Source organism: Pipistrellus kuhlii, unplaced genomic scaffold, assembly GCF_014108245.1.
Source record: "Pipistrellus kuhlii isolate mPipKuh1 unplaced genomic scaffold, mPipKuh1.p scaffold_m20_p_7, whole genome shotgun sequence".
Taxonomy (NCBI): Eukaryota; Metazoa; Chordata; class Mammalia; order Chiroptera; family Vespertilionidae; genus Pipistrellus; species Pipistrellus kuhlii.
The window spans coordinates 41968709-41982705 of record NW_023425573.1 but is presented as its reverse complement, the minus strand read 5'-3'; the positions used below and the strand labels follow the sequence as shown (position 1 = coordinate 41982705).

The 13997-nt window shown below is 39.6% G+C and overlaps 1 protein-coding gene across 2 annotated transcripts in view; it reads left to right on the top strand.

Moving 5' to 3' along the window:
- The window catches only part of B3GALT1 (beta-1,3-galactosyltransferase 1), a 473540-nt gene that overhangs the window by 422907 nt on the left and 36636 nt on the right, over positions 1-13997 (top strand). For both annotated transcript variants that reach the window (XM_036421711.2, XM_045575386.1), the window contains exon 3: positions 10908-11034. The gene's annotated coding sequence lies outside the window, so the exon portion shown is untranslated. The remainder of the gene's footprint in view (positions 1-10907; positions 11035-13997) is intronic.

The window sequence follows — 13997 nt, the reverse complement described above, 5'->3', positions numbered from 1 at the left end:
CAGTAATAACAAAAATCTACAATAAAGTTTACAACACTTTGAAATTATTTCACATTTTTCTTAGCACAATTATATATACATTTTAAAAAAATAATGCCTATATGCTCAGGCTTATTTATTTAGCTTGCAAGTAATGATTGCTGTCCAGATGGATTTGTCCATCACTTGAAGAACTTAATCATCACTGCTGATCCTGTCCACCTAACACAGACACAGACAATGACACACACACACACACACACACACACACACACACACCATGTTCAGAGTATCAGTATCAGACTATAGAAATTTTGCATCATGCAGGGAAGTTCACCTAAAGTAAACCCTTTAAAAATTACACTGAAGCAATGCTGTCCTAAGTGGGTCATCATTTAATTTTTAGATATCTGTGTGTTATGAAGAGCAAATGGGCCTTCTATTCCAAAATAGCTCAATTATGTTTTGATTGCAACATCAGATTTTTCAAGAATCTTGGCTCTCAAATACTGTAATCATTTATACATAAGTTGATAATTGCTTTACAAAAATAAAAACTGCTGCTGTGGTGGTGGTATAGTGTTGGTAAATGTGGTGTTTTCTGTCAATGTAGCTATATCACAATGTGCCCGGCTTTATTGATTTTTGAAAGAAGAAAAAAAAAAAGTGCTTTCTTCTGCATGGTTTTGGGTCTCTGCATCTTCCAGGGAAGGAAAAGGAGAGAATGGGCTGGTCACCCATATCCACGACCTTTAGCAAAGGTTTTGCTGAGTACTTTTATTAATTGGCAAAGGCCTCAGTCGGACATGAAAGAACATTCAGTCCATTTATCCAAAATTTTCCCAAGGAACACTTTTTAAAAAAATAAAGTGCACTCTGAGTGACCCATTTCACACTTGCCCTATCATATGTATCACAAACCTGTGGAGTAGAGAGCAGTTCTGGGCATGCATTTAGCCCCATGAAAGCAATGCACTATAATAGAGGCATATTTCACAGGTCCTTTGTATTTATTACCATTTTTCCCCCAGGGTAAAATGTATTATAAGAAATATAATAGTTGTTGTGAATTGTAAGTTTTCTCTAAATTCCTTTTTTATTTTTCACTAAAAGAGAAAAATGAATGGATTGGTTTTTAGGGCCCAGATCAAAAAGCTTTTAATAGAGGGAACAGATGGACTGCTTCAGGTACCAACTCTTTGGGCCTGCTATTGCATTAAATTTAATGACTATAGGCAAGACCAGATCATTCTTAATGTACAGTAGTCTCACTCTTATTTGCTCTTTCACTTTTCATGTTTCAGTTACCTGAGGTCAACTTTAGTCCAAAAACATTAAATGGAAAATTTCAGAAGTAATTCATAAATTTTAAATTGAGTGCCATTCAGGGTAGCATGACAAAATTTCGTATCATCCAGCCCCATCCATCCTACCCATGCTATATAAACTACTTGCCCCTTAGTCACTTAGTAGCTGTCTCAGTTATTAGATGGCTGTTGTGATACTGCAATGCTTATGTTCAAGTAACTGTTATTTTATTTAAAAACTAGAGGCCTTTTGTATGAATTTGTGCACAGGTGGGAACCAGCTGGCCTGCCCTGATTGTGACTGATATGGGCAGGGCTGGCTGGGGGGAGGGGCCACAGGTAGTTGCCCAACCGACCCTGTCCCCTGATCAGAGTTGCAGGCCAATCAGGGCCACAGTGCACATCATAGCAACTGGCCATTCCAGTCATTCAAGTGGTCCAGTGGCTTTTATATACATAGATGGCTGATCTCAAAGCCATTTATGTAATTATTGCAATCTATTGTTGTACTTGTTCTATTTTATTAGTAGTTACTGCTGTTATTCTCTTACTGTGCCTAATTTATATGCATGCATAGGATAAACCATAGAAAAGTAAGTCCTCAACATCATCTGTAGGTTCTACAACTTTAAGCAAAAGGACATATAACAAAACCATTTTTACCATAATCTAATTGATATAAACAAGAATTAGGTTCTTCTGTAATCTCATCAATGTTGCAACAAAACAACATTGAACAAATGTTGTTATTCGAGGAGCTGATATATACGTGGGATTCAGTACCATCCACAGTTTCAAGCATCCACTCAGGGTCTTAGAACATACCCCCCTCCCCAAATAATGGGAGGCTACTATAACTTCCAACTCTAAATTTGATCATTCCAGTCATCTGTGCCCTACAGAGTATGTCTTTGTTCATGGCCTAAGGTTTAAGAAACATCCAGGTAAGCTTGCTAAGCTTAGTAGGTCCCACTTCTTTTTTTTTTTTTTTTAAATATATTTTTATTGATTTTTTCACAGAGAAGAAGGAAGAGGGATAGATATAGTTAGAAACATCGATGAGAGAGAATCATCGACCAGCTGCCTCCTGCACACCCCCTACTGGGGATGTGCCCGCAACCAATGTACATGCCCTTGACCAGAATCGAACCTGGGACCTTTCAGTTCGCAGACCGAAGCTCTATTCACTGAGCCAAACCGGTTTCGGCAGGTTCCACTTCTTACCCCACTCAAAGAACAATATAGACTCAAAGGCAGCTTATCAGATAACTTTTTAGATAAAATTTCAGAAAATTCTGCACATACTGACCAAGGTCATCAGATATTATCTTGGGAGAAAAATAGTATATTTTCCTCGTATCTGCCTAGTAAAAATGTACAACCTCCTCTTGGGAAGAAACCATGCAAAAATAATAACACAATGAGAAAACATGAGGATGCAGCTCATTCACCCTATTGTCAGTGCCAGAGCAGGGTGCCTACACATCAAAGACGTTCAAGGCAACAAGAATGATAGCCAGCCCAGGTGATTTTGCTGTCAAGGAGGTGATGGGTAAGTAGATTACAGAACCCTTAGTGAGCAGGTGAATTGGAGGGGGAAATAGCATTAATCAAAAGTAGTAGAATAACTAGAATAGCATAGTTGCAGTGAAAATTATAAGCCTTCTCTTCGGAACATAGTTCTTAAGTATCTGATGTTCAGATTTAGTCCTTTTAAGAGAGCATTAATCTTATGCACTTCAGTTATCTTTGTTGCCCAAACAAAAATACTTGTGTTTTTACGTTCTAACCATATTCCTGTTCACCCATGACGTCTCTACACTGATTTCTCTCGCAACTTAGGGGAAGCACTTTCCCAGTGGCAGGTTTAATGTTCCATTCTTTTGCAAGGTCTACTAAGGAAAATGTGCCCAATTTGGAAATAACAGATGTGTATTTTCTTTTTACCTCTAAGTCCCCATCAACAAAAACCTAAGGTGAGAGAAGAGCTTTATGCTTCAGAGAAAAAGATGCACTCCTCCCATACTGGGCCTATTGCTTGCCATGTCAGAACTGCAGCAAGTCTCATTGATTTTGGAATACAGAAATCCCCATTTAGAATGACCTCTCTGTAAGCCTGCCTCCTAACCCCAGGCTCCGGGCAGGAGCCGCAGAGGCTCTCTGTCAGTCCTCCCTCTGCTCAGGATAGCTGCTGACATCTGCACCAGATATGCCTGGGTAACTCTCAAGACAGGAGGAGGATCATCGTCCAGATATATGGCAGACTAAGATGCTACCCTTTGAATTAAGAAGTGCTATCGCTGCTTCATTCGTCTGTAGGACATGCACTTTCGGCTGTTGATTTTGTTTTGTTGTTTTTTCATGGTGGTAAAACATCCTTACAGACACCAGCCTATTCTGTTACCCATTGTCTCCAGTGACAGATGCCATATGCATTTCAGGGAAAAAACTGATCTAGATTAAAATGCCTGTAGAAAAAGGGGGGGGGGGGGGGGAAGCAAAGCAACCATGGGTCATACTCACTTTTCATTGGACCTAACTGGTTGGAGACAATCTATGTCAAAATCAGAAGTCATGTTTAAATTTCATGAGTTTACATGCATATTTACTATAATAATATTTGCAAAATAAGGTGAACATGATCTGAAAAATGCAGCAAGGCAGTAGTTGATTCAATCAATATGCAAGCTTTGCAAAATTCCTTTGAACTTGTGTCCTAGAATGGTCTTAATTTTCTAAACCAGCTTCTGCCTTCTCTAAAGGCAGAGACCTAAAGTTGTAGGTAAAAGATTTGACAAGAAAAAAAAAGGATCTATTCTGTTGATTTCTGCTTGCCTATTATAAAGGTAAACTCATGTTCTATCAAAATCGTTTGTGAGACAACTCATTTATACATGCTAAAATTTTATAAGGATATAAACGGGAACATTTTTATTTCTGAAAATTATCTAAAGTGATATCAAATTATAAAAGGCTTATAGCATATCAGTTGTTTAGAACTTCTTGCTTAGTAAGACTTTGTAAATAATTTGAATTTTCTTCATTCTTCTTTAAAACCCCAGGACCTCCTATGTGAATTGTACTTTAAAGGAAAATACTTTTTTTCTTTTCTTACTGAGTTTTTTAATTCTAGCTTCATACACTAATATTATTGTTGAATGAAACAGTGGATATTATAGGAGAGGAATTAAGAAGCTGATTACAGAATCTGCATGTGGCCTAAACTATATCCCTGTTGAAAGACTAGCTCTGATGTATTCAGCTTAAGGTCAGGGAAAATGAGCAAGATTATTCTTAGGACGCCATGCTACATTTCCTCATCCTCACAACATCCCCTGCTGGATTAACAGAAACATTAGCTGCATTCATATTTACAGACAGTACAAGAGAAGCTATTGCTCTTCGTTATAAATATTCTGAATACTTCATTCAAGAGAATAATGCATTTGCTTACATATAAAGATACACACACAGGATTCAAGGTGTCTCCTCGGTGCTTCAGTATTTCCATTATGGTACTTAATTTTCTGAATTTTATATGTCTCAAGAAGGACAGAAGTTCCTCTGTATTTCCAGCTCCTTGTAAAATACCACATTATAGAAAATACTCGACATAGTTTTGTTGAATGAAAGAATGGATATTTTTTTGGGGGGGAGGGAAATTAAGAAGCTGATTATAGAATCCAAATGTGGCCATAACTATATTGCAGTAATGTATCTAAGAGCAAGATATTGAGAGAGACTGAGCTCCTACCATATGCAAGGCTATGTGCTAAACTGTGATGAATCAGAAAGAGTTTGCATCCAATGATATTTATGTCTTGAAAGAGTATTTGTTGGAAACCTCACTTCCTGTCTGCTTTGATGCCTGTTACAGAAATGTGATAGATGATAGAATAGACATAACCAATACTAAGTCACTTTTTAATCATTGAATTTTAAATCATCTACACTTTCCTTACTGAGTTTCCTAATTCTAACCTCATATACTAAAATCATAAGTACTCTTCCTGTTGATGTCTACTATTTTTTCCTAAATCAGATGCCTAAGGGATATTTTTGCTTTTGCTGTGATGCCGAGATTTAATGTGGGTGTGGGATGTAAGGGGCAAAGCTGAGAAGAGTGTAATCTCTGTTTGTCAAATCTTGGGATTCCCTGATTTCCTCTTCCCATGGAGTAACGGTTTCAGAAGAAAGAACTTTGAGAGATGGACAGCCTTGTTCAGAATGACCCCCCTAAAAGTTTCTGCTACTTCAGGTATTGGTGAACTCTGCTCTCTCCTCTCTAAGTTTCCTGCAGATATTGGTATTTCCAAACAGAAACTGGCTTAGTCCATCTCCTTAGGAATTAACTTTTTTAAAAGCTGGAATGATGTTAACCCAAATTCTTCATGTGCCTTCACTCATATATTTAAAACCATTTCCCTCCTATGGCACACATTCTAAACTGACTCCAGATATAGTTTATGATCTTACTAAACAAAGACTAGCTGCTATTATTATCACTCTACTTTATTGATATGAATGACCATGTTTGCAAGTGAAGAAATGGCATTGCTTTAAAAAAAAAATCATGTCAGTTGGCTTTCTCTAAGTGTTTTAACCAGGACGTTGTTCAGTTATTGCCAGTACTTAATCCTCTGATACCTCTGCCACTTAGGCTTTGGTGGTCATATCACCCAGTTGTATCTTACAGGGATGGTTTCATTTCCCTGGGAGTTTGGTTGCTTCCTTCAGAAAGGCAACAATAAAGATCACTGACCCCACAGCAGGACTGGAAATCCTGGGATTAGAATAATACCCTGTGTGGAATGAGGGCACCTTGCCTGAAGAAGTTACAGCAACACAAGACCTATAAGTGTAATATCTCGTTCCCTCTCTGTAGCACTGTGTGCAATTAAGTACTTATCATATGGATTTGGGCAGAGAGATGTGCAAATCCATCTTTCTTAACTGGGGGTTTGCTGGGAAGTAAGTTCTCCTGAAGGAGTGACAGAAGCTCTAATTTTTAGAATTTGCCAATCACTGTGTTGTATTGTAAATACCCAACATGCATGCCTCCCAATTCAGGGTATGAACATGATGTCACTGGGAAGTCAGGAAGAGGTGCGCGGTCAGCCCTGCCCAAGCCCAGGCACTCCAACTCCAGCACACGCGTGGCCTCTGCAGGCCCCTCCCAGCTCCAGAGCTCCCTGAGGGGTCAGCCCAGGCCACTGCTATGACTGCATCACATTTTAATCTCTCCCCCCACCCCTTCCTCCTTCTCTCAGCACAGGTGTTGCTCCTGAGAACATGCTCTAATGAGCTTCCTGCATGTATATGATTCTCAAAGTCACTTTCCCAGGGGCCCTGACCTATGATAAGGAGAAATGGGAGAAATAGAAAGTTAAGTCTATTTTATTTATATATTAATTTTAGGGAGCAGAAGGGAAAGGGAGAAAGGTACAGAAATATTAATGATGAGAGAGAATCATCGATCGGCTGCCTCTCCTGCACACCCCCTACTGGGCATCAAGCCCACTACCAGGACATGTGCCCTAGACTAGAATCAAACCATTAACTCCCAGTTCATAGTTTGATGCTCAATCATGAGCTACACCAGTCAAGTGAAAGTTAAGTGTATTATTATTGACACTTAAAAGAGTGAAAAGCCTCTGTTCTTTCTACTAAATCCACTAACTAATTAGATCAACTATTACTTCAATCTGGTTTCCTAATGAACCCCTGAATTTAGCTTGACAAATTAATAAATAGGCTACTTATTGGTGCTTCCCATTTTGTCCTGTCAGTCTTTATTCAAGTCCTTGGTTGCAGACAGACTACACACAAAAAGGATCAAATGCTGACATTTGAGATTCACAGTGCAATTTCTTTGTTGTTACAAAGAGGGTTATTGCAAGACTAGGAAGACTAAATCACATGTTCAAATATTATTACTATCTTATTGGTCCTATTCTGACACTAAAATACTTCAGAGCTAACTCTGGTCTGGAGGCACACAAAATGAATTGATTCCTTAGAGGTAAATGGCACTGGCAAAGTTCCTTTCTGCCACATGGAGTTAAACAGAAGAGAAGATATTAATGAGCTGGAATAGGATAAAGTAGTAGAGGAGCTATAATTTGTAGGCCTGGTAAAATTGTAACTTAGATAAAAATGTAGGAGACAAATTTTGAGTCTAGGCTATTTCCCCAGAAAAACATAACAATTTATATAGTCAATTTTCAATTATCTGCCTAAGGAAAAAATAGCAATAATGGCAATTATCCAAAAGAGTAGATCGTGAACAAATTCATTTATAGTTGACTTTAAAATATTGTTTTATATTCTAAAACCAACATTTGAATGCAGTTGCATTTTATATTCTGAAGCATTGAAATGCCTCTAACTTAAATCCTGGAGTTACACTTTAGAATCAAATTAAGACAGTGGCTTACATGTTTCATCTTTGCTCATATAATACACTAGAGGCCTGGTGCACGAAATTCATGCACTTGGGGGGGGGGTGTCCTTCAGCCCAATCTGCACCCTCTCCAATCTGGAACCCCTCGGACAGCCCTTTCACAATCCAGGACTGCTGGCTCCCAACTGTTTGCCTGCCTGTCTGATTGCCCCTAACCACTTCTGCCTGCCAGCATGATCACTCCCTAACAACTCCCCTGCTGGCCCGATTGTCCCTAACTGCCGTCCCCTGACAACCTTGACACTCCCAAATGCCCTCCCCTGCATATTCTCTCTTTATTAGATAGGGCTTTATCTTTAACATATTGGACAGCCCTAACTGGTTTGGCTAGGTGGATGGAGCATTGGCTTGCAGACTCAAGGGTCACAGGTTCGATTCTGGTCAAGGACATGTACCTTGGTTTGAGGTACATACCCAGTGGGGAATGTGCAGGAGGCAGCTGATCGACGTTTCTCTCTCATAGATGTTTCTAGCTCTCTATCCCTTGCCCTTCCTCTCTGTTAAAAAAAAAAAAAAAAAAAAAAAAAATCAATAAAATATATTTTTTTAAAAAGAAACATTTAAGATTCCTCCATATTTGCCTGGCTGGTGTGACTCAGTGGTTGAGACCCCAGGCTGCTACAGCTGGGAGAGAATCGCATCTTGGCGATGGCTGAGACCCCAGCCCAGGCTGTTGCCACTGTCAGGAGATCTCACCTTGGGGGTGCAGTGCCCCTGCCTGGCTGAGTCCCCAGTCCAGGCTGCCAGCGCTGGCAAAGGATCACACCAAAGGTGTGCGGCAAGACCCACTCCCAGGTTGCCTGCACTGGGAGGGGATCACGCCATGGGGTTGCAGCACCCCTGCCAGGCTGAGTCCCCCGTCCAGGCTGCTGGCACTGACAGAGGATTGTGCAGTGGGAGAGCTGCAAGACCCAGCCCAGGCTACCTGCACTGGCAGGGGATCATGCCTTGGGGAGTGAATTTGTTTTTGTTTTTTATAAAGGGTCAGGAGGGCCTCTGGGCAGCATTTCACCAGGCCACTTACTCGGCAGGCTCCCAGTGGCAGCCCTCTCTGAGACTGGGGGACTCCAGTGGGGCTGAGAGGACTGGGCACAGCCATCTTGTGGCTATGGGAACTGCCATTTTGTCACAGAGTGATAGTTAATTTGCATATTACTCTTTTATTAGATAGTATTTCTGCTGCCTGTATTACTGCTGAGGTATCGTAACCTCTAAGGATAATGTTAAATTTATCCTGAAGTAGGGGAAATTTATATCTATATGTTTCTTTTCCTAGCACTGATGATAAGTAAATACTTATTTGGTTAAAAGGATACCCTGCTTCAATCACTTTGCCTGGTTAAAGTTAATTTTTAAAATATTTTGTGTCAAAAAATTTTTAAATGAGTGGTCAAGGTAAAGAGTTATGTCTAAGTAAGATATGAGATGTTTAAACTGAAATATCTGCCCATGGAAAATTGAGGTGTCTTTATTTACATTTGTAAACATTTTCCACATGTATTTTGGCCCTGGTTTAGTTATGTTTATTCAGTAAATGCTAATATGTATAACATTTTATAACAACACCTGGCATAGGGCCTGGATCATGTTAATAATCAGTAACTGCTTGTTTCCTTCATTACTTGCATCCTTCTTTTTCTTCATTCAATAGCTTTGTATAAAATGGTTCACATTAATGCTCATACACTTTACTAAATGTCTACATTTTATCCCACTCTTTCTTTGTATAGAAAATTTCATAACAGCAAAAACTTAGCGCAACCAGCATAGCTCAATGGTTAAGCTTTGACCTATGAACCAGGAGGTCATGGTTTGATTCCCGGTCAGGGCACATACCCAGGTTGTGGGCTTGATCCCCAGTGTGGGGTGTGCAGGAGGCAACTGGTCAATGATTCTCTCCCATCATTGATGTTTCTATCTTTCTCTCTCTCTCCCTTCTTTTCTGAAATCTTTCCTTTTTTTTTTTTTAAGCGAAAACTTAAAAAAAAAAAATATATATATATATATATATATATATATATATATATATATATATATATATATGCTAGAGTAATATATTCCTGGTGTTATTTTGCCTGTGTCAACATTCAATACATTTCAATTCTAAAAGCTACCTCTATAGAAATTGATTGATCAATAATAAGCAAATAATTTATTAAGCTCCATAGCATTTTAAAGAATGAGGACTTACATTGACTGAAAATTGACCACATGCTCTCCTGTCTCATTCTTAGTCATGTGGCACACTCCCTTTCCATAAGCAGGAGATTCTCAGGCATGCAGTGTCTTTGGTTATTTGCTTTGGGACTCTTTTTAGTGTTTGACTTGATAAGTATTTGTTGTTGACCAAAGTTGATTCTCTCCCCATTTAAAGATCCAGTTAACTTGTAACCTGATCAAATCTGGACAGTCTGAGAGTGGTCATAAGTAAAAGTGAAGGCCTTAAGTTAAAGGGAAGATACTCATGTCTAAAATACTCAGTTCTACCACAGATTAGCTAAGGGTCTTTGCCCAAGTGGCTTCAGCCCTCTGGCCCCCTTTCATTATTTTGAAATTAAAGACATTGCCCTAGATCTTAGGTCACAATTGGCTACCCAGGAGCTAATCCTGACCCTCAGGGATGCTTTCACTTTACCCTTGTTTGACCTGCACAATGTTTTGTTTTGTTTCATTGAATTCTAAATATAAATTCATGAGGCATCACATAAAAATCTGTATTTCTCTCTTCCTTGAAAGTGTGCAGTAGTGGCATTGAGCTTGTTTTTCCTTGTGGCATCAATGAAAACCATCAGCTAGACATGAGCAGTGCTGCCCCCTTCAGGTGAGACATGAGCTCACTAGTTCACCACAGGCCTACTCTCTCTCCCCTGTTGTCTCACACTCAGTGGGCTCCCTCATTTAACCTGCTCGTCTGGTCTTGTAGGCATATGGGTTTGCAATTCTAGGACCAGCTCTGACCCTTATTTGTTCATTTATTTATTCTTTTTCATTTGACCAACCTGTGTTCAGTGCTTACCCACATGCCATTCTGTGCACTGTCCTTATAGACTAAATGTGTCTATTTTTTTTTTAAATGACAGATTATTCAGTCTTGATTTCTCAGAGCCTGGTTAATTTTCTTGTTTATAAAGTTCTTCCTTTTCTTGTTATCCGCATAGGATTCTGCAGTTTTTAAGCAGCAGCTTCTCCTGGCACGGCCATTACAGATGTCCTCATCACAGGTGGAGACCGTGCTTTGTGCCTGGCACCTGTGGTAAGAAGAGCACAGCACGTTCGGCCCAACAGGTAGGAGAATTGTTCCGTTATGTAGGCTGTCACTGTGGAAAATTAACAGCAATTCTATAAAATCAGAAATCAGCACCTAAGGACTAATGAGAAGAGAGAAAAGTTTAGTCTTTTTCTTTTATGAATGTTTACCTGCTATAATATATACAAGTGCCCTTGCCAAAAAAGGAAAAAAAAATAACAAAGTCCTTTTTAAAAATTTATATTTTAATATTCAAAATTCATATTTATATCTATGAACCATTAGGCTGGTTTTACTGGTGGCCTCTTTTAAGATTAAATATTAGGGAACTAAACACATGCCTTAGGTGACCTGAGACATCATCTATTAAAAACCCATTTCTCCAAGGCCACAGCTAATTGATTCTTGAAACTTCTTTGCTGAAATAACCTTGTCTCATGGGCAATTGTACTTCAATTATTTCTTATTTCACTGGAAAATAATAGTGCTTTATATAGAAAATGGTGGTAGAGTTATAAAGAAGTATCTAAAATAACAAAGCAATCATTTAAAATGTTTTTATTTAAACCAATTTTTAAAAGCAAGAGAAATACTCAGAATATTCCTTTATATACTGATTGCCCTAAATAGCATCATAACTTAATAAAAATGATTGCAGATTTCTCATTTTTGTGACTCAAGAAAAGAAGTACCAAATGGGCAAAAAGATACTTGAATCTCACTTTTTTTTTTTTTTTTTTTTTTTTTTTTTATCTCCCATCATCATCACCTCTGTGATTTGGGCCAGTAACTTAAGCTCTTTAAACTACAGTTTTTGCCCACACAAGGGGATAGTTATTTCAGACTGCCCTTCTAATACCACACTCAGCTTGACAATGGAGTACATCTATTAGTGGTGGGTGAGAGGGTAGCTCTAAGCTAATTCCCTATAAGCTAATTTGCTGAAAGTAAATTCAGGAAAATGCCAATTCTTAAAATTTGTTTATTCTGTTCATTATTTACAGTGTGTAGAGCAATTTGCATTGGCTGTGTTGGCTTTCACTGCCTTTGGAGATTTCTGTGAGGTTTTAATTGATAGTTTTCCAATTTGCTTCGGAGCAGCATTTGAAGGAATGCCCAGCCTGTCTTTGCTTTAGTCCCTGCCATTATGTGTAGGGTCTTCTGATAAGGAGCCATGGAGAGGTGCCACACAGCCAGAAAGGATGTGAGACTATCACTAGGAAGAATTTCCAAATTCAAGACAAATATATCATTACTTAAATATATTAGGCAAAGTGACCAGTTTTGATAACTGTGTCATAGAATTAGTGTGCTGGCATGGTCCTTCCTCTTAGGGATCTTCTGGTTCCATGGCCCCATGTACTTGTGGTGGGGATCCCTCAGTCTGGCCTGTGCTGTCTTACAGTCCCAGAGCAGGCCTAAGCAATCAGTCGGGTATCCTTAGCACTGCTGCAGAGGTGGGAGAGTCTCCCGCCACTGCAGCTGCGCTTGCCAGCTGTGAGCCAGGCTTCTGGCTGAGAGGTGCTCCCCCTGTGGGAGCACACTGACCACCAGGGGGCAGCTTCTGCATTGAGCGTCTGCCCCCTGGTGGTCAATGGACATCATAGCAACCAGTTGTTCCACTGTTCAGTTGATTTGAATATTAGCCTTTTATTATATAGGATGGCCTTTGGTTGATTACCTCCCACCCTGCACTGAGGGATGAGGGAGGTTGACCAGCTGATGAGGGACTGCGGAAGGGCTTTAGGACATGTCCAGCCCATCTCCATCTCGCTCAGTCCTGATCAGCCCAACCTCAGCAACAAGCCCACCGGTCAAAGTGTCTGACCTCTAGTGGTCAGTGCATGTCATAGGGAGCAGTTGAGTGGCCTTAGCATATCATTAGCATATTACGCTTTGATTGGTTGAATGGATGACTGGACAGCAGGACACTTAGCATATTAGGCTTTTAGTACATAGGTTAGTGGAAACAAACTGAAAACAAAATATTATTTATTAAGTAAATAATGCAATTAAGAATTGTGATAAGCACTATGAAAAATACAAAAGGGGAGCTAAGGCAGGGAAGAGTTAGAATCTACTTCCAAAAGGCTGGTCAGAGGAGCTGTGAGAGTCAAGGGAGATATTTCTATTCTCCCTTTCCAAGCACATAATAGGATTGCATTGCCTTGGTCTCCCTGAGATTTCACAGGGCCTTGGGATTCTGTCTGGCCAATGTGTTGTGCTTCAAAACGACATGTGCCATTTCCTTGATGGAGCATTTAATTGTTGCTCCAGCTCCTTGTGGCATTCTGCCTGGGGGTGTGGTCAAAATATGGTTGTTCTTTGGCCTGGAACTTGGTGTGGCTTCAAAGAACAGAGACCCCTCAGCCAACCAGCTTTAAACATGTAGCATGAGAAAACAACAACAGACTTAAAATGCCTTGAGCCACTGAGATATGGAAGCTATTTGTTAATGCAGCTTAATGGAGATAATCCTGACTATTACCAGAGGCCTCTGTGAAGAGGCAGAGAGATGATTTATAGACTTTAAGACAAGAGGCTTTGAGCTTGACTGGTTCACAGAACTGAAAGAAGGCCAACATGGCTGGATTACAGAAAATCAGGGAAAAGCAGCAAATAATCTCTAGAGTTCCTTCTACCCTCTCCTTTCTTTCCTGTTCTGGCTCTGAGGCTGTTCTGATGTTTATATTCTTGGCAGAGCTTTCACACAGATTAAGTAGCTTGACTCTAAATATATTTGATTTGTTTACATGCATCAAACTCTCACACCTTATCTCCTGCCTCTGGATTATGATCATTTTTTTTATTTTTTATTTTTATCAAGAACTTTGCATGGGGCCATTGATATGATAGTGAAATCTTTATGCCTCCTCAGGAGCTGAGGGCCTCTATCCTTTCAGTTGACACTGACATGCACTTGAGTGTGTGACTATTCAAAGCTGAGCGGAGGCTTGGGATGGGCTGCAGTTTTGCGTTTTGCAATTGAATAATATGTCCT